We start from the raw sequence: 24,130 nt of genomic DNA on the forward strand, positions 1-24,130 counted from the left end.
CTTCCAGACTGGACACAATGCACAAAGTATTAAAATATATTTTTGTATTTTGGGGGAGTGGGGGAAATGACCATGGAGTGTGTGGCGTCAACCCGCAACACAGATAAGGGAATATGAAATTTGAAATTCATCCAAGACAAGAATCCAAGTCCCGGGCGAAGCCGGGTAGTGAAGCTAGTTTCTAATAAACCCCAATGATCCGATCGAAATTAGGGATTTCAATCAGACCGTTGGGGGGGTACGTGCCACCCCACCCCCACTGGCTCCACCACTGTCACACACTGGCATGGTTCACAGGTGGTGGTGTGTCCAGACCCACGCCTGGCCACCTTCACCTGCTCAAAATTCTTGCTTTCTCACTCCACCAAGTAGAGTGAACACCACCACGCGTCTACAGTAAACACCACCACGCGCCCAGAGTGAACACCACCACCCGTCTAGAGTGAACACCGCCACGCGTCTAGAGTGAACACCGCCACCCGTCTAGAGTGAACACCGCCACGCGTCTAGAGTGAACACCGCCACGCGTCTAGAGTGAACACCGCCACGCTGTTCACGAGCCTCACCTTGTGTTGTGGGCAGGTCGCTTCCAAAAACAAAAGCGGCACAGCAGCTCAAGCGGGCTTGGCCTGGTAAAAAAGAATGAAATAAAAACTGCGTGAATATTTAAAAGTAAAACAAAGTGACAAAGTGGCGAGCCGAGTGAAGACAAATTAAACTTAAGCGAGGGAATTGAAGCAAACGCGATCAGGCGAGGGCAGGAGGCAAGGCCCCGTGTGGTTAGGCCCCGCGCTGTAAAGTTCCAACCTGGACATCGCTTCCATGCTCGCTGCTACTCAATTGACATCCCAACGAGAGAGAGCGAGGCTCTACCTCGGTAAACAACAACCACCACCACAACAACCACCACCACAACCACTACCACCACAACCACCAACACAACCACCACCAATACAACCACCACAAACACCACCACCAAAACCACAACAACCACCACCACAACAACCACAACCACCACCAATACAACCACCAGAAACACCACAACAACCACCACAACCACCATCACAACCACAACCACCACCACCAATACAACCACCACAAACACCACCACCACAACAACCACCACCACAACCACCAAAACCACAACAACTACCACCAAAACCACCACCACAACAACTACCACCACAACCACCACCAATACAACCACCACCAATACAACCACCACCAATACAACCACCACAAACACCACCACAAACACCACCACAACCACCATCACAACCACAACCACCATCACAACCACCACCACAACGACCACCACCACAACCACCACCACCACAACCACCATCACAACCACAACCACCATCACAACCACCACCACAACCACCACCAATACAACCACCACAAACACCACCACCAATACAACCACAACAACAACCACCACCACCACCACAACAACCACCACAACAACCACAACAAGTAAAACAAAGTGACAAAGTGGCGAGCCGAGTGAAGACAAATTAAACTTATGCGAGAGAATTGAAGCAAACGCGATCAGGCGAGGGCAGGAGGCAAGGCCCCGCGTGGCTAGGCCGCACGCTGTAAAGTTCCAACCTGGACATCGCTTCCATGCTCGCTGCTACTCAATTGACATCCCTACGAGAGAGAGCGAGGCTCTACCTCGGTAAACAACAACAACCACCACAACAACCACCACCACAACAACAACCACCACCACAACCACCACCACCACAACCGCGATGAGAATTTCTGACCTCGGATTTCAGTGCACGGCGGAGCAGCAGCTTCCTGTTATCTCGTGACGTCACGCAGCAGCAGAAGTTGACATGACGTCACTTGCGGGGAACAAAACACTCCCCTCCCACAATGAGCAACTCTGTTACTTAAATAAATTATGTTAATGAGTCTGGCCCATACGTGGAGGGATGGGGCGTGGGTGCCGAACTCGTCGCAATAAACTCGCGACGGCTTTCATGAATATATTATGTTAATGAGCCGCCAGTCACCGGGAGTAGCTTTGCCCAAATAAGGATTGTACTTCAACACGTGATGATGACCGTTTGTGTTATGGTCGAAACGTCGTGAGAATTTTTATTGTTTTATATATATTGTATTATTTTATTGTTTCCCTTCAACGTGACTTTACCGAAAGAGCTAAGAATATGAATTACAGCAGTCACGAAAGCTTTAAATCAAAATTTAATCGCCTCTACGGGGAGGGTTTCCACATAACTTTAAGATCTTTCAACAAACTCCGGGATAAGAAGGCTCAGCTGATCGAGTCTCTCACCTTTCTGAAGAGATGCCGCGACTCTGGGGTAATACCAATCGCATTTACACTGACCTCTGCTGCTGTAACTTCTTTTAATGCTAAACGAATTCTTTTCAAAACTAGCTTAGCTCTTATCTCAGAGAAAATCAGATTATACGCACCGAACTAGATCAGTTAGACAAGACACTCTACGAATAACACTTATCATTGAGGGCAACAATGTCCACATCGGATTGGGAACATGTAGACAATATGACTGCCTCTTCAGCTGCTACTATGTCGACCAAATGTAAGGACAACCTGATTTCCAAATTTAACCTCCTCTTCAACAAAAGACTGGACCCACACACCAAAAAGCTAGATGTTAACAAAGTCGTAATTAATCGCAGTAACAGTTCTATTTCCAATGGTCTGAAATCCGTTTTAGCTAAAGGTCTAAACTTTGCAGTCACACCTAAACACATACCAGTTAATGAAATCATTGCCCAAGTAGACGTTGCTCTCAGGGGCCCGGGTCACATCACTGCAGACGTAGCAAGATCTGAAATCGCTGCAACTCTCAAAAACGCTAAGATGCCAGCTAGCAACCTCAGCAAAGATGAGCGTTTTGAATTATAGAAATTAAAAAAGAGGGATGACGTTGTAGTCCTCTCAGCTTACAAGAGCAATGCTACTGTCATCATGGATAAACTAAAATATAACAACAAAATTAAAGAATTACTCGACGATGGCAGCTATGCAAAAATAAAAAGAGATCCCACCAACAGCCTCGTCACACAAACCAACAAAATAATTTCTGATTCAACCGCATTAATTTATCAATCTAAACAGTTTTCGTTGAAACCATCTGCTGCCAGGCCACCAAGATTATACGGCTTACCAAAAATACATAAAGTAGATACACCCCTTCGTCCCATCGTCTCTACTATCAACTCCCCCCACATACAAACTGGCTCGTTATTTGTCTGAAATCCTGTGTCCTTTCACTTGAAAAACCACCTCTGCGGTACAAAATTCTACTCACCTGGTAACGACAATCAAGGGTATTTCCCTGTCCCCAGACGACCTGCTTGTCAGTTTTGATCTAGTTTCCTTATTCACCAAAGTTCCTATACCTGACACTATCGCAATCATTGAAGACTTGGTTCATCAAGAACTAAACACTGAGGTACCCCCCCTGGTGAGACACTGCTTAACCAATACATACTTCACTTGGAATGTAACTTTCTACAAACAAACCGAGGGCACCCCAATGGGCTCCCCCCTATCTCCGGTTATAGCTAACATTTTCATGGAGAAATTTGAGACTGACGCCATCCAGACTGCCACTCTGCGCCCAACCTTATGGAAGAGGTACGTGGATGACACTTTTGTCATCTGGCCACATGGCCGGCCTGCTCTAGACCAATTCTTCGACCACATCAATTCCATACACGCAGCCATCAGATTTACCATGGAAGTTGAAAATGATGGCAAGCTACCTTTTTTGGATGTCCTAATAAAAAAGAGACCTGATGGTTCAATGAGCCACTCTGTCTACAGGAAAGCTACCTAAACGGATGCTTATCTGAAACCGGATTCCTTCCACCATCCATCACAGAAGAATTCTCTCATCAAAACTCTGTATCATAGAGCCCAATGCATATCCGACCAGGAACACATAGGCAGTGAACTCAAGCACGTACACCAAGCTCTTAAGGCTAATGGTTACTCCGACTATGCAATCCGCAAAGCTATCACTCAAACCATGAAGAAGGACCCTCTTGAGGAGCCTTTCAAAACCAACACTTTACCCTACATTGCGGGGATCACAAAAAGATCTCCAAAATCTTGAATAAACACAAGATCCAGGTCCGTTTCAACACATTACATAAAATCCGTGATCTGGTTCTGTCTGTAAAAGATGTGATTCCGGACATACAGTACCCTGGTGTCTACAAACTAAGTTGCCTCTGTGGTAATAATTACATTGGAGAAACCAAACGCCATGTCTCAGACTGCATTCGTGAACACAAAGCAGACCTTAAACACGGTAGGACCAACACCTCGGCCGTGGCAGATCATTGTTATAATTCAGTAGGCTCACATGACATTGACTTTTCCAAGACAGAGGTTCTTTGTAAGCCATCTGGCTACCATGAGCGATTCGTTCATGAGGCTATCCACATAAACAAGCACAGAGACAATTCCAACCGAGAAGATGGATTCTGGCTTAGCAATCATTGGAAAGATTTGATAAACCATTTCAGGTCTTAATTGATTGTTCACTTACAGCGCCTTTCAGACAGCATACATTAATTTTTCGTCTCCCCCCTCCTCTTCTCAGAACATAGATGGACTCGTCCCTCTAAACAAACTGCCAAATCTCTGCGCGTGGCGCTGACGTTTTTTATAAATAAATACACCGTTTAAAAATAAATAAATTAATGCAAACCGACACACCTGATGACGACCGTTTGTGTTATGGTCGAAACGTCGTGAGAATTTTTTATTGTTTTATATATTTTATTATTATATTGCTTTCCTTCAACGTGACTTTACCGAAAGAGCTAAGAATATGAATTACTGCAGTCACGAAAGCTTTAAATCTTTCATACTCTTTGGTTCTTGCGGTAAAGTCACGTAGGTAGAAAAAATAAAATAAGAAAAAATAAATCGCGACGTTTCGATCGCAACACGAGGGGTCATGCTCAGGCGAAAACATCCAGACATTGTCGCGACAGAAGTCACGTGAGCTGTGTCACGTGACTAAGATGAGGTGACCCCCCCCCCCCAAACCCACCGTGGCTCGCCCAGCTCAGCTGAGCATTGTTTTAATGCGGTGGGCTCACTCAAAATTAATTTCTGTAAGACGAAGGTACTTTGAAAACCCACTGGCTATACTCTTTTATATAAGTGCACAACTTCATCTGTGATGAAGGCTGCACGTTCCGTCGTTTTCATGCAGGAGGTGCTGTAAACCTACAGACCCCCTGCATGAACGACGGAGGTGCAGGGACAGACGTTCGATCGCGTTGGAATCGATCTGCAGACGGCGGTCTTCTCGCACGGCCAGCTCTGTGTCGCCTCATCTCGATCCCGCGATCCCAACCAGCTGAAAGTCCGCGTCGAACCGAACCCCCGGCAAGGCCATCTACTTAACGACGAGGGAAAATTCACACGAAATATCGTTTTCAAGTAATAAGCTTTTAATGAATAAATACAATTATCTAATTCAAAACATAATACAATTCAAAGTTGTTTCATTTTAAAACTTCAAAACGGAGCATCGGGAGCTGCGTGGAGGTGTCGTTCGTGTGCAATTTTTTTTGTGACTTTGCTGGCTCAAGGCCGTAAATGGTTGTGAGGGGCGCCGCAGGCGGTCAGGCTTGCTTCAACCCTTGGTTGTGAACATCCAGACGTTAAACAGCTTGGACCATTTCTCGTCCTATTTCGACAAAATTTTACATCAACACGTAGTACAAAATTATCATTCGTGTTGTAGAGAATGTATCTCCTCTACTTGTGATTGATTAATGATCCGAGTGTGCTGCCTATTTCAAAAACAATGAGTTGCTCCAGAGGGAGATGCTTCCTGAAAACAGAAAAATACCCTTTCCCCTGTATCACAAGAACAATGAGTCTCACCTGAGTTGTCTGTACAGGTTACTTCCAAAACACACACTTTGTCCAAACATCACTTATTCAATGTTTGACCCTTATAGACAAAATGTTACATATACGCACACAATCAGACAGGTATTCATTATAAATTATTCACAGGAATATTAACAAAACTGAATTACTGCAGTGAAATATACTGAATCAGGTTACAACGCATTAACAAGCTATTTTAAAACATACGCTTTACAGTGTATGTACAACATACTATTGCGCCTTTCAAATCGAGTAGGCCATTGCATGCTGGTGTCTGGGTCAAAATTGATCAAATTATAAACATTACCTACAAACTCCACAACTGAGATGCCACATCAACCATCGCCCCCTACTGACAGGCTCCTGTCCACATGCAGGCCAGTGCAGGGCCACCACCTTGTACCACACAGGGTCAGCTGCTACTTGGGGATGCTCTTCAAGTGTTTGAGACGAGATACGATACAACACTCCGAATTGCCAGAGGCGATTAAGCAAGCACCATATAAATGAAATTATTAGAACCTTGTGAATGCTTGGAAGCTTATTGGCTCTCGCTCATGGTTAGAGAACTACCCAACCCACAGGTCCACAAAGACTGGCCGATCTTACCCTGCAGGTTGAACCTAGGAATTGATTGTTCAACTTCAAAATTCTTGTCATTAAAGGCCTGTGACAAAGGTGCATCTATTGGAGCGACATCGTCTCAAGCTTACACATCTACCGGGTCTCTATTTGACTTTGTATTGTCTAGGAAGTCCACCCACACCTCCACTTCCACAAACTGCTGGGAGTTGCCTCGCTCTGCCTCACAGTCAGAATTCTCCTCCTGCTTCACGTTGCCTCCATTGATGTTAAGGTCCCATTGTGGAGTTGAATCTTCATCTTCACATTTTACCTTCACTTCTTCGCTCTTCACCATCACTTCTTCACATTTCACCTTCACCTCTTCATATTTCACCTCGATACCTTTAAAAGTGTCCAAGCTGGGATTTTGTTCCGGTTCTTGTTTCATGAGGGATGAGCTCATTGCGGCACTTTGACTTTCACAAGCTGATTTCAGACTCCACTCCTTGTGGATCTTCTGATGCTTGTGAGTTCTCTGGTGTACATGAAGATGTGGTGACTGTGCAAACGCCTTCCCACACACACTGCACTTGAAGGGTTTCTCTCCTGTGTGTGTTCTCTGGTGTATTTGAAGATTTGGTGAAAGTGCAAACGCCTTCCCACACACACTGCACTTGAAGGGTTTCTCTCCCGTGTGAGTTCTCTGGTGTCTTACAAGAGCAGATGGATCTGAAAACGCCTTCCCACACACACTGCACTTGAAGGGTTTCTCTCCTGTGTGTGTTCTCTGGTGTATTTGAAGATTTGGTGAAAGTGCAAACGCCTTCCCACACACACTGCACTTGAAGGGTTTCTCTCCTGTGTGTGTTCTCTGGTGTCTTTGAAGATTTTATTGAACGTGAAAACGCCTTCCCACACACACTGCACTTGAAGGGTTTCTCTCCTGTGTGTGTTCTCTGGTGTATTTGAAAATTTGGTGAAAGTGCAAACGCCTTCCCACACACACTGCACTTGAAGGGTTTCTCTCCTGTGTGTGTTCTCTGGTGAATTTGAAGATTTGGTGAAAGTGCAAACGCCTTCCCACACACACTGCAATTGAAGGGTTTTTCTCCCGTGTGTGTTCTCTGGTGTCTTACAAGAGCAGATGGATCTGAAAACGCCTTCCCACACACACTGCACTTAAAGAGTTTCTCTCCTGTGTGCGTTCTCTGGTGTACTTGAAGATGTGGTGACTGTGAAAACGCCTTCCCACACACACTGCACTTGAAGGGTTTCTCTCCCGTGTGTGTTCTCTGGTGTTTTTTAAGAGTAGATGAATGTGCAAACGCCTTCCCACACACACTGCACTTGAAGGGTTTCTCTCCCGTGTGTGTTCTCTGGTGTCTTTGAAGATTTGGTGAAAGTGAAAAGGCCTTCCCACACACACTGCACTTGAAGGGTTTCTCTCCTGTGTGTGTTCTCTGGTGCCGTGTCAAATTTCCAGTACGATCCGTGTTGTTTGCAGGCCGGTCGCATTGTTGCCTTTTTGCACCAAGCCGCGCCGAGTGCCTTTGCTCCATCGGACAAATTCTGCAGACAGAAAGCGACAGCTGCAGACAGAAAAAAAGAATATAAACACCATCTACACGTCAGTATCGATGCACAGAGGAATGCATACACACAGTAACACGTGACTAACACGTCTATACTTATTCATATATTCATGTTATAGTGAAAAAGTGCCCCAAATTCATCAAACGGGCTGTTATGGCACACAATGAGAGGGCAAATGGTCATAAACGTGCCTGGAAGCCCTAGTATCTTCAAAATGAATGTTAACCTAAAACTCCGAGCACACAATTTCGGATGTCTGGCTACAAAAGGAATATTTATGAAAGCTAAATTCAGCTGACATAGCAAAGGGTGTTGAAAATAATACTATTTGTGTTATGCATAAATGAATGTTTAATCGCAACTTAGAGGTGTGAAGCCAGGCACAGATGTCCTTGAATGCTGGGATGAACAGTTCTGACTTCAGCTGCACGTGTGCTGTGATAACTTCCCGACTACATTCAAACAAAGAGTTCCAGAGAAAAACAAAAATAAACTGTTTTGATATCACCTCCGTGCTCAATAGAGTTAATAGATTATGAGACCTCCTTTGCCAGTAACAAGATATAGTAATAGGTTTTACTCTTTTAACTGGAACAAAAAACTGACACCTTCATTCAAGGCATCATGTTTGCAATAACCACAACACAAGCATTCAAAATGCAAACAATAGAGACAACTCTGATAATAAGCACTGTCCTTGAATTTGATTGGTCCACACCCGAGACGCCTTTTGGCGTCTTCTGTTTCAACACCAGTGGAGACTAGGTTCTAAGAAAAGCCGTCTCGGGTGTGGACCAATCAATTTCAAGGACAGTGCTTAGTATTATCAGAGTTGTCTCATTTGTTTGCATTTTGACTGCTTGTGTTGTGGTTATTGCAAACATGATGACTTGAATAAAGGTGTCAGTTTTTTTGTGCCAGTTAAAAGGGTAAAACCTATTACTATATAGAGTTAATAGGCTTTACTGCACATACAAACTTGACACGATCACACACTCAGAGGCGGAGCCATGAGCAACCCCTCCAGCAATGAAACATTATGAGTTGTTATTAAGTAAGGAGTTGTTAGTACGGAGTTGTTACCAAGGACTTGTCCTAATCCTTTTTATTCGACGTGTGTGATAGCCATCGCGCTCGCTGAAGGTGTTTGCCTTCAGGGAAGTCGTGTACTGTATACGCAACTGCACACAATTCTGTGAGTCGCTTGTAACTGCTTTGCCGTTACTTATTGCCAATTATGGACTCGGACTGTTGTCCTCTCATAGAGTCCCTGGCACGTAATAAAATGCCACACGGTGGCAGTGGGGGGGGGGTCGCAAAATGCTGATTTATCTATATATATAAAAGCGAAATGTGTGGATATGTGTGTCTGTTCGAAAGTGTTTAGCATACTTCCCAACATGCTACACACTTGAGATTTGGCATGTGGGTAGGTTCCATACTGTACACAATGTAAAAAGTATAAAAATAGACTTTTGTATTTTGGGGGGGGGGGGGGTGGGGGAAATGACCATGGAGTGTGTGACGTCAACCCGCAACACACCTGAGTTAAGCGCTCTGCAATGCTTACCCCTACCATATGGCTCTTCGTGCACCGTACTTCTAGAGCTGTTAACAGCATGCCGGGAGATTTTAGGTGGTGCTTTGCTCCTGGCCGATGAAGCCATTGGCTTCTCGGAGTTTCAATACATATGGGTGCGAAGAACGGGTACAACGGCTATTAAATATAAAGCAGAAATAGCATCTGTTTGTGTGAAGCATCAAAAACTATCCAACGCTGAGCTCTGGCATCATGAAAATTTCACAGCTTATGCTGTCTGGAATTTCTAAATGAACGCGACTATTTTCAGCTCGCCACGTCATTCCCTTCCGGAGTGGCCAAAATCGACCTTGCGAAGAAGTGGATTAAGGTTAAATTTCCTTGAGTGAAAACATCCGATTTAGGGAACTTGATTTGTTTCGGCTTTTTTCTTTCTTGCAAGCATCAAATTTTTTCAGGGGTTTTCAGTGAAAGACAAGGGAATATGAAATTTGAAATTTATCCAAGTCAAGAATCCAAGTCCCGGGCGAAGCCGGGTAGTGAAGCTAGTTACTAATAAACCCCAATGATCCGATCGAAATTAGGGATTTCAATCGGACCGTTGGGGGGGTACGTGCCACCCCACCCCCACTGGCTCCACCACTGTCACACACTGGCATGGTTCACAGGTGGTGGTGTGTCCAGACCCACGCCTGGCCACCTTCACCTGCTCAGTATTAATGGTTCCTCACTCCACAAAGTAATTCATTGAGGATAAATAAACACAGCTGAGGCTGCGTGTCTCTCTCTCTCTCCCCGTGGTCGCGTGGATTTCCTTCCCGATCCCCGGGTTTCCCCTCCATATGTAGAGTGAACACCGCCACGCGTCCAGCGTGAACACCACCACGCGTCTAGAGTGAACACCGCCACGCATCTAGAGTGAACACCGCCAGACGTCCAGAGTGAACACCGCCACGCGTCTAGAGTGAACACCGCCACGCGTCTAGAGTGAACACCGCCACGCGTCCAGAGTGAACACCGCCACGCGTCCAGAGTGAACACCGCCACACATCTAGAGTGAACACCACCACACATCTAGAGTGAACACCACCATGCGTCTAGAGTGAACACCGCCACGCGTCCAGAGTGAACACCGCCACACATCTAGAGTGAACACCACCACACATCTAGAGTGAACACCACCATGCGTCTAGAGTGAACACCGCCACATGTCTAGAGTGAACACCGCCACGCGTCTAGAGTGAACACCGCCACGCGTCCAGAGTGAACACCGCCACGCGCCTAGAGTGAACACCACCACGCGTCTAGAGTGAACACCGCCACGCGTCTAGAGTGAACACCGCCACGCGTCTAGAGTGAACACCGCCACGCGTCTAGAGTGAACACCGCCACGCGTCCAGAGTGAACACCGCTTCTGAAAACAAGAACGGTACAGCAGCTCAACGCGGGCGTGGCCTGGTAAAAAAATAAAAAAAACTGTGGATATTTAAAACAAAACAAAGTTACAAAGTAGCGAGCCAGGTGAAGAGAAATTTAAACTAAAGCAAGATACTCTTTGGTTCTTTCGGTAAAGTCACGTAGAAAAAAAATAATAATGAAATAATACTTTCAGTTTCATTTATTTGGTATAGCCCTGTGAGCCATTTGGCTCTTGAATTGGGTGCAAACGCAACAAACAAAAACAAACACAGCTTAAAAGCCGTGGTCTGAGCTTGGCTCTGTTTCACTCCAGCACTGTCTTGGAGGCAGTCTGGTCCCTTCACCTTATGAAGGCCGCTTGAGTTGTGGCCGAAACGTCGTGATTTTTGTTGTTTTATTTTTTACCTACGTGACTTTACCGAATAAAACCAAAGAGTATAAAAAACAAAAACATGAACAAGAAAACATCTTAAAGTGACTATGTGACTGTGCAAACAGAAATCCAGGGAAAAACAGCAAAATATTCCACAAAAAGCACCGTACACCAACGCTGTGTCCAAATGGAATGCGACGTTTCGATTGCAACACAAGCAATCATCATCAGGTACAAGTGAAAGAGAAGACAAACCTAGTAAACTTAGAAACGTATTGCAATACAACAGAGAGTCGGCTAACAGAACAGTCAACAACACCCCACCTGGGTGATTACTTTCTTACAAAGATTGCTAAATTAAGCGAGATAATTGAAGCAAACGCGATCAGGCGAGGGCAGGAGGCAAGGCCCCGCGTGGCTAGGCCCCGCGTTGTAAAGTTCCAACCTGGACATCGCTTTCATGCTCGCTGCTACACAATTGACATCCCTACGAGAGAGAGCGAGGCTCTACCTCTGTAAACAACCACCACCACCACCACAACAACCACCACCACAACCACCACCACAACTACAACCACCACCACCACCACCACCACCAAAACAACCACCACCAAAACAACCACCACCACAACCACAAACACCACCACAACAACAACCACCACCACAATCACCACAATAACCGCAACAACCACCACCACAACAACCACCACACCAACAACCACCACCACTCCAACAACCACTACCACAACAACCACCACAACCTCAAACACCACCACAACCACGACCAATACAACCACCACTACAACCACCACCACTACAACTACCACCACAACAACCATAACAACCACCACCACAACCACGACCACAACCACCACCACCACCACAACCACCACCACCACAACCACCACCACAACAACCACCACCACCACAACCACCACTACAACCACCACCACAACAACCACCACCACAACCACTACCACAACAACCACCACCACAACCACCACAACAACCACAACTACTACCAACAACACCACCACCACCACAACAACCACCACCACAACAACCACCACCACAACCACCACCACCACCACAACAACCACCACCACAACAACCACCACAACAACCACCACAACAACCACCACCACAACAACCACCACCACAACAACCACCACCACAACAACCACCACCACAACCACCACCACCACAACCACCACCACTACAACAACCACCACCACCACAACAATCACCACAACAACCACCACCACAACCACCACCACAACAAGTAAAACAAAGTGACAAAGTGGCGAGCCGAGTGAAGACAAATTAAACTTATGCGAGAGAATTGAAGCAAACGCGATCAGGCGAGGGCAGGAGGCAAGGCCCCGCGTGGCTAGGCCCCGCGCTGTAAAGTTCCAACCTGGACATCGCTTCCATGCTCGCTGCTACTCAATTGACATCCCTACGAGAGAGAGCGAGGCTCTACCTCGGTAAACAACAACCACAACAACAACCACCACCACAACAACCACCACCACAACCACCACAACCGCGATGAGAATTACTCACCTCGGATTTCAGTGCACGGCAGAGCAGCAGCTTCCTGTTACTTCGTGACGTCACTTGCGGGGTACAAAACTCCCCTCCCACAATGAGCGGTTCTTAACTTGAATAAATTATGTTAATGAGTCTGGCTCATACGTGAAGGGATGGGCGTGGGTGCCGAACTCGTCGCAATAAACTCGCGACGGCTTTCATGAATGCATTATGTTAATGAACCGCCAGTCAGTGGGAGTAGCTTTGCCCAAATAAGGATTCTACTTGAACAGATAACGGAAGTGACCCAGGCAGAGGTGACGTCACGCTCAGGGCGCGGTCAACGGGGAGGGGTGAATACCTTGGTGACATGACGTCACTAGCGAGGTACACTTCCCCCTGGCGTTTCACGCCGATGACGAATTGCTGAGTGGTGACGTCATAGAGCGGGGTTGGAGTTTAAGTTGATTTAGATTCATTTTCCATTGCTCCCTCCCTTGATCAGAGACCCCTTGGGTGTGTTTATACACTGTGTGTGTATACACTGTGTGTGTGTACACTGTGTGTGTGTACACTGTGTGTGTGTACACTGTGTGTGTGTACACTGTGTGTGTGTACACTGTGTGTGTGTACACTGTGTGTGTGTACACTGTGTGTGTGTACACTGTGTGTGTGTACACTGTGTGAGTGGGGGCCAAGCCTCCACGCAGATTGAGGCGAACCGAGTGGTGACTGCAGGAATTAATATTCTTGGTTCCTTCGGTAAAGTCAGGTAAATTAAAAAACATGTTTCATTAAAGAAAAAAACTTAAATTAAATGACAATTTAAATAATAAAAATAAACATTTTTTTACATTATGAGACCTCCTTTGCCAGTAACAAGATATAGGAATAGGTTTTACCCTTTTAACTGGCACAAAAACTGACACCTTTATTCAAGGCATCATGTTTGCAATAACCACAACACAAGCAGTCAAAATGCAAACAAAAGAGACAACTCTGATAATAAGCACTGTCCTTGAATTTGATTGGTCCACACCCGAGACGCCTTTTGGCGTCTTCTGGTTCAACACCAGTGTAGACTAAGTTCTAAGAAAAGCCGTCTCGGGTGTGGACCAATCAATTTCAAGGACAGTGCATATTATTATCAGAGTTGTCTCTTGTGTTGGCAAATTGACTGCTTGTGTTGTGGTTATTGCAAACATGATGCCTTGAATAAAGGTGTCAGTTTTTGTGCCAGTTAAAAGGGTAAAACCTATTCCTATAAACACATTTTTTCTGTATTATTGTTTTCTATTTACATGACTTTAATCAGAAAGGGTTTTAATCAGAAAGGGTTTTATTCGCCATGAAAGTTCGCACAGACAAGGAATTTACATTCAACATATAGGAATCTTAAATCTTAAATAAGTGGTATACAAATTTCGATTTAAAGCTTTCGTGACTGCAAGGATTCATCTTATTTGGTTCTTTCGGTAAAGTCACGTAGAATGAGAATAAAATAATAAATTAATAAAACAAAATAACACAATAAAATTCTCACGACGTTTCGGCCACAAACACAAGTGGCCTTCATCAGGTGAAGGGACGAGACTGTCTCGAGGACAGCGCTGGAGCGAACACAGCCAAGCTCAGACCGCGACCTTTAAGCTGTGTGAGAACAGAGCGCCTTGACAAAGGAATTAGCGTAAAAATTAGCATTTAAATGGCGGACTTAGCATGATGAACGGTGTAGAGGGGGTGAACATATGCAGACCGGCGAGGGGGGGAGGGGGAGTTTACATATTGATGGTGTGCAAAGGGAATTTAAGCTGCTGCGAAAGTTTGGAATACCACTACTTGAAAAAATATACTGTACCATTGAAAATTAGTTTAATGTTTGGTTCGGATAATTAATAATTTAGCATTGAAATATCTGCGTGATTAGCTTGTGACTGGTCACAGAAATGGCTATGTTAAAGTCAAAGCCTACACATCCACAGAGGCACCCAGTATAAATCAAACAGGAGAATTTAGCATGGAAATAACTGAGGGATTAGCTTGTGAATGGTCATAGAAATAGCTATGTTAAAGTCAAAGCCTACATATCTACAGAGGCACCTAGTACATGGACGCCAAAGGGGCTGCAACAACTCGACTATCATATAGTAAACCGATGTGAAAAAACCTAAGTCTAAATTACATCAATATAATAAATGTACTCAATATATTCTTCAATAAGCTGTGCTATTAACAGTAACTGGGTATACACTACACTATATAATTAATACCATATACTTTGGTTCTTTCGGTAAAGTCACGTAGAATGAGAATAAAATCATAAATTGATAAAATAAAATAACACAATAATATTATTGTGCTATAATATTATTGTGTTATTTTATTTTATCAATTTATTATTTTATTATCATTCTACGTGAATTTACCGAAAGAACCAAAGAAGATGAATCCTTGCAGTCACGAAAGCTTTAAATCGAAATTTAATACCATATAGTAAACCAATAAAAAACTAAAATGTAAACTACCTCAATGTTATCAATAAACTATATATTCTCCAATCAGCTAAGCTACCAACAATAAGTCGTTATATATCACAATGCTATATGGCGAAAAAATGGGTGGATTCTTATTCATATTCTTACCCTCAACTTTAGAACCACGGATAGCTACGAGCCCCGTTCAGACGGACGAGTTCATCCATGGTCGGAACGGAGGAGGGGGAGAGAGACAGCTGCGAGGCGCTATTATACTCCATGTTGTAAACCATACCATTAACCGTGGTGTGAGAGGTATTAAGAGTCAATGCCAGCGAAAGAGCTGCGGTCTGAAGTTCATCGTAAAATACAATTAATTAAGAACCGAAATGGTTTAAAACATCTTTCCAATGGTTACTAAGCCAGAATCCATCTTCTCGGTTGAAATTGTCTCTGTGCTTGTATATGTGAATGGCCTCATGAACGAATCTCTCATGGTAGCCGGTTGGTTTGCAAAGAACCTCCGTCTTGGAGAAGTCAATGTCATGTGAGCCCACTGAATTATAACAGTGATCTGCTACGGCAGAGGAGTACGTTCTACCGTGTTTCAAGTCTGCTTTATGTTCGCGGATGCGGTCCGAGATGTCGTTTGGTTTCTCCAATGTAGCTACTACCACAGAGGCACTTTAGTTTGTAAACGCCCGGGTACTGCATGTCTGGAACAGCATCTTTTACAGATGGAACCAGATCAGGGTTTTTATGTACTGTGTTGAATCAGACCTGGATCAGCAAAGATGAACGCTTTGAATTATCTCAATTAAAAAAGAGAGATGATATTGTCGTCCTCTCAGCTGACAAGGGCAATGCCACTGTCATCATGGACAAAACAGAATATAACAACAAAATTCAAGAACTACTCGACGATGGCAGCTATACAAAAATAAAAAGAGATCCCACCAACAGCCTGGTTACCAAAACGAAAAAAATCATCTCTAATTCAACAGCATTAATTGATCAGACCAAACAGTTCTCGTTGAAACCCTCTGCTGCCAGACCACCAATATTATATGGCCTTCCAAAGATACACAAAGAAGAGACACCCCTTCGTCCCATCGTCTCTACTATCAACTCCCCTACCTATAAACTGGCACGTTTTCTTGCTGATATACTGCGACCTTTCACTGGAAAAACCACCTCTGCGGTACTAAATTCTACTCACCTGGTATCGACAATCAAAGGCATTTCCCTGTCCGCAGACGACCTGCTTGTCAGTTTTGATGTGGTGTCCTTGTTCACCAAAGTCCCGGTACCTGACACCATCGCTATCATTGAGGACCTGGTTCATCAAGGACTGCATACTGATGCACCCTCCCTGGTGAGACATTGCTTAACCAACACATACTTCACCTGGAACGGAACTTTCTACAAACAAACTGAGGGCACCCCAATGGGCTCCCCCCTATCTCCGGTTGTAGCAAACGTATTCATGGAAAAATTTGAAACTGACGCCCTCCAGACTGCCACTCTACGCCCGACCTTATGGAAGAGGTACGTGGATGACACTTTTGTCATCTGGCCACATGGCCAGCCTGCTCTAGACCAATTCCGCGATCACATTAATTCCATACACCCAGCCATCAGATTTACCATGGAGGTCGAAAAAGATGGCAAACTACCCTTTTTGGATGTTTTAATTAAAAGGAGACATGATGGTTCAATGAGCCACTCTGTCTACAGGAAAGCTACCCATACAGATGCTTACTTGAAACCGGATTCCCACCACCATCCATCCCAGAAGAACTCTCTCATCAAGACTCTATACCATAGAGCCCAATGCATTTCCGACCAGGAACACATTACCAGTGAACTCAAGCACGTACACCAGGCTCTCAGGGCTTATGGTTACTCCGACTACACAATCCGCAAAGCCATCACTCCAGTCATGAAGAAGGATCCTCTTGTGGAGCCACTCAAAACCATCACCTTACCCTACATTGCAGGGGTCACTAAAAAGATCTACAAAATCCTGAATAAACACAAGATCCAGGTCCGATTCAACACAGTACATAAAATTCGTGATCTGGTTCCATCTGTAAAAGATGCTGTTCCAGACATACAGTACCCGGGCATTTACAAACTAAAGTGCCTCTGTGGTAGTAGCTACATTGGAGAAACCAAACAACATATCTCGGACCGCATCCGTGAACATAAAGCAGACTTGAAACACGGTAGAACGAACTCCTCTGCCGTGGCAGATCACTGTTATAATTCAGTGGGCTCACATGACATTGACTTCTCCAAGACGGAGGTTCTTTGCAAACCAACCGGCTACCATGAGAGATTCGTTCATGAGGCCATTGACATATCCAAGCACAGAGTTTATTGATAACATTGATGTAGTTTATATTTTAGTTTTTTTATTGGTTTACTATATGGTATTCATTATGTAGTGTAGTGTATACCCAGTTACTGTTAATAGCTCAGCTTATTGAAGAATATATTGAGTACATTTATTATATTGATGTAATTTAGACTTAGCTTTTTTCACATTGGTTTACTATATGATTGTCGAGTTGTTGCAGCCCCTTTGGCATCCATGTACTTGGTGCCTCTGTAGATGTGTAGGCTTTGACTTTAACATAGCCATTTCTGTGACCAGTCACAAGCTAATCACTCAGCTATTTCAATGCTAAATTCTCCTGTTTGATTTGTACTAGGTGCCTCTGTGGATGTGTAGGCTTTTACTTTAACATAGCTATTTCAATGACCAGTCACAAGCTAATCCCTCAGTTATTTCAATGCTAAATTCTCCTGTTTGATTTGTACTAGGTGCCTCTGTGGATGTGTAGGCTTTGACTTTAACATAGCCATTTCTGTGACCAGTCACAAGCTAATCAGGCAGCTATTTCAATGCTAAGTTATCCGAACCAAACATTAAACTAATTTTCAATGGTACATTATATTTTTTCAAGTAGTGGTATCCCAAACTTTCGCAGCAGCTTAAATTCCCTTTTCACACCATCAATATGTAAACTCCCCCTCCCCCCCTCGCCGGTCTGCACATGATCACCCCCTCTACACCGTTCATCATGATAAGTCCGCCAATTAAATGCTAATTTTTATCCTAATTCCTTTGTAAAGGCGCTCTGTTCTCGCACAGCTTAAAGGTCGCAGTCTGAGCTTGGCTGTGTTCGCTCCAGCGCTGTCCTCGAGACAGTCTCGTCCCTTCACCTGATGAAGGCCACTTGTGTTGTGGCCGAAACGTCGTGAGAATTTAATTGTTATTTTATTTTATTATTTTATTATTTTATTCTCATTCTACGTGACTTTACCGAAAGAACCAAAGAAGAAGTGGTATACAAGTCTAACTATAGTAAAGGTACAAAGTCTAACTAACACTAAGGGGCTAAAGTATGTACATTTTTGAATAAATATTGAATATAAAGTAGCTATAAGATACAATCTAAAAATACAAAAAATACAAATAGGGTAACAGTGTAAAAATGGCAAGGTGTCATTTTGTAGATAAAATGTTCAAGTCAGTGTAAGCCCTTGGCCTTGTCGAAGAGGCCAGCAGCGGATGGGAAGAAACTGTTTTTGTGGCGTGAGGTTTTGGTCCCGATGGACCGCAGCCTTCTGCCGGAGGGGAGTAGCTGGAACAGAGAAGTGTCCAGCGTGGGAGGAATCGGCCACAAATCTTCCTCGCTCGCCTCATGCTCCTCGAGGTGTGCAGGTCCTCGAAGGTTGGTAGATTGTGTGGTGCCACCGCAGCGGAGCAGCTCGGTCGGCGCTACCCCCTCCACACCCCCCCCTCCCCCCCCCCCCATGAACGCACGCCCCACTAAACACTCGCATGCACCCCCGTAGGGTCTCGAGAGGGATCACCTGGTACGATGGGTTTTCACCCGAGGACTCCACTAGCAGGGACGTTCCACGGTTTCCCCGGAGCAGGAAATTGGCTGAGCCCCCCAGACCGGATTACATGGCGCCCCCCCCAAAAAGGGGCCATAGAGCTTTACAGGCCGGCCGCGATGAAGCGTTCACAACACGGGGGGATGGGAACTTCAGCCGGCACCCAGCGACAGAGTAAACAGTGGGGTGGGAGGGAAAAGCCCCCAGGCAGATAAGAGTTGACTTAAGTGGGAGGGAGCGAGGGGATTATCGATGAGTCACCGGCGAGGAATGCAGGCACAGAGACAATGGGAAGGGGGGGGGATAACGCGACCCTCCCCCCCCCCACGGCCAGAGTGCTCAAAACGGCAGAAATAAGGATTTGATTGGATGCTCAGGATGACGTCATGTGACCTGGGGGTTAACGGGCATTGGAGACATAAGGGGGGCAGGAGGGAGAATTAGGTCAGAGTCCTTCTGGAGCGACGGGATTGTGGATGATACGCTGCAGTCTGCTCTTGTCCCAGGAAGCGGAAGGACTCTACAGTTTTGACTGGGGAGTCACACAGGGTGATAGGGGTGAGTGGGGCTGTATTCTTCCTGAAGTCCACAACCATCTCAACTGTCTTTAGAACATTTAGCTCTAAGTTGTTCTGGCTACACCAGGTCACCAGGTTGTCAGCTTCCCACCTATAGTCAGACTCATCCCCACCAGAGATCAGCCCAATGAGGGTGGTGTCGTCCGCAAACTTCAAAAGTTTGACGGACTGATGATAGGTGGTGCTGCTATTGGTGTACAGGGAGAAGAGCAGTGGGGAAAGGATGCAGCCCTGAGGAGTTCCGGTGCTGATGGACCTGGAGTCAGAGACTTGTGTTCCCAGCTTAACGCACTGCTTCCTGTCAGACAGGAAGTCTGTGATCCACCTGCAGGTGGAGTCGGGCACATTCAGCTGGAAGAGCTCGTCCTGAAGCAGGGCAGCAGGGATGATGGTGTTGAAGGCAGAGCTGAAGTCCACAAACAGGATCCTGGCGTACTCTTTGGTTTTATTGGGTAAAGTCACGTAGGTGAAAATAAAATAACAAAAAATCACGACGTTTCGGCCACAACACAAGCGGCCTTCCTCAGGTGAAGGGACGAGACTGTCTGGAGGACAGCGCTGGAGTGGAAGAAGCCACGCTTAGATCACGACCTTTAAGCTGTGTGAGAAGAAAAAGACCATGCGCCTTGACAAAGGAATTGGCATATAATTTAGCATTGAAATGGCTCATTGAAATAGCTAAGTTAAAGTATACACATCCGCAGAGGTACCCCTTGACCAAGGAATTAGCGCTGGAGTGGAAGAAGCCACGCTTAGATCACGACCTTTAAGCTGTGTGAGAAGAAAAAGACCACGCTCCTTGACAAAGGAATTAGCATATAACTTAGCATTGAAATGGCTCATTGAAATAGCTAAGTTAAAGTATACACATCCGCAGAGGTACCCCTTGACCAAGGAATTAGCGCTGAAGTGGAAGAAGCCACGCTTAGATCACGACCTTTAAGCTGTGTGAGAAGAAAAAGACCACGCTCCTTGACAAAGGAATTAGCATATAACTTAGCATTGAAATGGCTCATTGAAATAGCTAAGTTAAAGTATACACATCCGCAGAGGTACCCCTTGACAAAGGAATTAGCATCGAATTTAGCATTGAAATAGCTGAGTGATTAGCTTGTAACTGGTCACAGAAATAGCTATGTTAAAGTTAGAGCATATACATTCACCGAGGCACCTAGTACAAATCAAACAGGAGAATTTAGCGAAACAACCACGCTCAGACATCGGACCTGTGTGCGAGCAAACAAGGTGTTCTGACAAAGAAATTAGCATAAAAATAGCATTTGATTGGCGGATTTTAGGAAAGAGGTGGTATACGTGCCGGTGGACTCGCAGTTTGGCGTGGGGGGGGGGGGGAAGGGGGGAGTTTACCTATTGATGGTGTGAAAAGGGAATTTATAAGGGCTGCGAAAGTTTGGGGTACCACTACTTGAAAAATATACTGTACCATTGAAATTAGTTTAATGTTTAGTTCGATTTAGAACATCTTTCCAATGGTTGCTTAATTTGAAACCATCCTCTCGGTTGAAATTGTCTGTGTTTGTAGATCTGAATTGCTTCATGAACAAATCTCTGATAAAAGCCCGTGGGTTTGCAAAGAACCTTGGTATCGGAGAAAATTATATCGTGATCACCCACAGCGTTGTAACAGTGATCAGCTACGGCAGAAGAATTCGTTTTGCCGTGTTTCAAATCTGATTTGTGCTCGCGAATTCGGTCAGAGACATATCGCTTTGTCTCACCGATGTAGCAATCACCGCAGGTACAACTCAATTTGTAAACCCCGGGGTACTGTAAATCAGGAATGACATCCTTCACGGATGGGATCAGATCACGAATTTTGTGTACTGTATTGAACCGGACCTGAAAGCTTTAAATCTAGAAAGGATCCTGGCGTATGATGCTGGGGAGTCCAGATGCTGTAGGGTGAAGTGGAGGGCCATGTTAACTGCGTCGTCCACAGACCTGTTGGCTCTGTAGGCAAACTGAAGGGGGTCCAGGAGAGGGTCTGTGATGGCTTTGAGGTGTGCCAGGACCAGGCGCTCAAAAGACTTCATTAACACAGAGGTAAGGGCGACCGGTCTATAATCATTTAGTCCTGTTGGCCTTAGCTTTTTGGGCACAGGGATGATGGTGGAGGACTTGAGACAGGCTGGTACATGGCATGTCTCCAGGGAGGTGTTAAAGATGTTGGTGAACACCGGAGACATCTGGTCAGCGAAGTGCCTGAGGGTGGCTGGAGAGACAGTGTCCGGCCGAGCTGCTTTGCGTGGGTTCTGCCTCATGAAAAGTCTATTAACTTCTCCCTCCTGAAAGGAGAGAGTCGTCTCTGTAGTAGGGGTGGGGGATGGGGCCTCTTCGGTGGGAAGGGGTAGTTCAGGACAGTCCAATTGTTTTTCAAATCTGCAGTAGAACTCGTTCAGGTCGTTGGCCAGGCGGGAGTCGTTAGTGGTGTGGGGGGCTCTGGGCTTGTAGTCGGTGATTTGCCTGAGCCCTCTCCAGACAGAAGCAGAGTCGTTAGCAGAGAACTGGTGTTTTAGTCTCTCTGAGTACAGTCGTTTAGCCTCTCTCACCGCCTTGCTAAACCTATTCTTTGACTCCTTGAATGTCTCTTCCCCACTCCCAAACGCTTCCTCCTTCTCCAACCTCAACCTTCTGAGCTTTGCTGAGAACCAGCGCTTGTTTTTGTTGAAGTTCACCCTGGTACGTGTTGGAATACAGCAGTCCTCACAGAAGCTGATGTACGACGTCACAGCCTCTGTGAGTTCATCCAGACTGTTCGTAGCAGTAGTGAACATATCCCAGTCAGTAGAGTCCAAGCACGCCCACAAATCTTCCACAGCCTCACTGGTCCACTGTTTAGATGTCCTCACAGCAGGTTTACAGAGCTTTCATCTCTGCCTGTATGCAGGAGTCAGGTGGACCATGGCATGGTCAGTGTCCCAGTGCAGCTCGGGGGATGGCTTGGAGGCTCTACTGACTGTAATGTTGCAGTGATCCAGTGTTCCCTTCTCTGGTTGGGCATTTAATGAATTGTATGTATTTGGGGAGTTCTTTGCTGAGATTACCTTTGTTAAAGTCGCCAAGTACGTTAACCAGTGAATCTGGATTTGCTCGCTCCACACTGAGAATCTTGTCAGCGAGCATGCGTTGGGCCTCTTTAACCTGAGGACCCGGCGGCAAGTAAACTCCGACCAAAATGAGTGACGCGAACTCGCGAGGTGAATAGAAAGGTTTACAGTTTATAAAAAAATGATTCAAGGAGCGGAGAACAATGTTGCAGAATCACTGTGACATCTACACACCAGCCACTGTTAATGTAAAAACAAATACCACCGCCTTTCGTCTTGCCGGAGAGTGCTATGTCACGATCCGATCTTACAAGATGGAATCCTGCCAGTTGTAGCGCAGTGTTCGGAATCAAATCACACAGCCAATGTCTCCATGAAGCACAAAACAGAAGATGAAAAAAGTCTCTGTTTCTCACCATCAGTAGCTGAACTTCGTCCATTTTGTTGCACAGTGAACGTACGTTGGAGAGGAAAGAGTTCGGAAGCACTGTTCGGATCCCGCGTCTGCGTAGCCATACAAGAGCCCACGACCGTTTACCCCTTGGGCGGCGTTTCGCTGCTTGAGAAAAGCCTAGCGTGGCGTTGATTAGAATTCCCACTAATTTTGCCGCTGGACGCAGAAAGTTGGGAAATAAATCCACAGGAGTTGTTTCCCTGATGTTTAAAAGTTCGTCTCTTGTTAGGGAACTCTGAAAATCTTGGCTAAACGCTGAAAAAATAGACAAAACAAGACAAAACAGGGCGCACCGACCGGCTGAGGCTACCATCATCGGCACCATCTTCTCACCAGCACGGGTGTGATGCACAGCAGGCCCTCTCACCAGCACGGGTGTGCTGAATAGCAGGCCCCTCTCACCAGCCCGGGTGTGCTGAATAGCAAGCCTCTCTCACCAGCACGGGTGTGCTGAACAGCAGGCCCCTCTCACCAGCACGGGTGTGCTGAATAGCAAGCCTCTCTCACCAGCACGGGTGTGCTGAACAGCAGGCCCCTCTCACCAGCACGGGTGATCAAGCAAAACAAGACAAAACCAGACAAAACAGGGCGGACCAAACGGCCGAGGCTGCCATCATCGGCGCCAACCGAAAGAACCAAGAATATGGTAGCACATTCTCTATTTATTGCAGAGGTTCAAGGTTCAAAACCGACAGG

The 24,130-nt window shown here is 45.6% G+C and overlaps 1 pseudogene; it reads right to left on the minus strand.

The window, feature by feature from the left end:
* LOC142923928 (uncharacterized) overlaps positions 1 to 24,130 on the minus strand; it is a 72,650-nt pseudogene that overhangs the window by 6,726 nt on the left and 41,794 nt on the right.

Source organism: Petromyzon marinus, unplaced genomic scaffold, assembly GCF_048934315.1.
Source record: "Petromyzon marinus isolate PM22_M1 ecotype Great Lakes invasive population unplaced genomic scaffold, UKy_Petmar_22M1.pri1.0 PM_Scaffold_9, whole genome shotgun sequence".
Lineage (NCBI taxonomy): Eukaryota > Metazoa > Chordata > Hyperoartia > Petromyzontiformes > Petromyzontidae > Petromyzon > Petromyzon marinus.